Here is a 277-nt window from a genome sequence, read left to right as displayed (position 1 = left end):
ATCCCATGGTTCCACTATCTGATCATTTCCCACCCTGACTCCTCTTCCAGGCATCCCAGCACCTCGCTTCCCTCCAATACGTGACGGGAGAAATAAACTGGATGCCTTTACCCCCCGAAATCTCATTTGGGCTTTGAAGGGAACCCAGCAGCGATGCCAGGGCTCAGCCAAGAGCAAAGTGCGTCTCTGCTGCGGGTTGGGAGCAGGGATCCATTTTCTCCCCCCCGTCACAACGCCCTTCTCAGCGAGGCAGAGAGAAGCCAACGGGCACCGATGC

Source organism: Lagopus leucura, unplaced genomic scaffold (genome assembly GCF_019238085.1).
Source record: "Lagopus leucura isolate 7727_CA_CO unplaced genomic scaffold, USGS_WTPT01 223-2_obj-0_obj, whole genome shotgun sequence".
NCBI classification, from domain to species: domain Eukaryota; kingdom Metazoa; phylum Chordata; class Aves; order Galliformes; family Phasianidae; genus Lagopus; species Lagopus leucura.
This window is presented reverse-complemented; position numbering follows the sequence as displayed.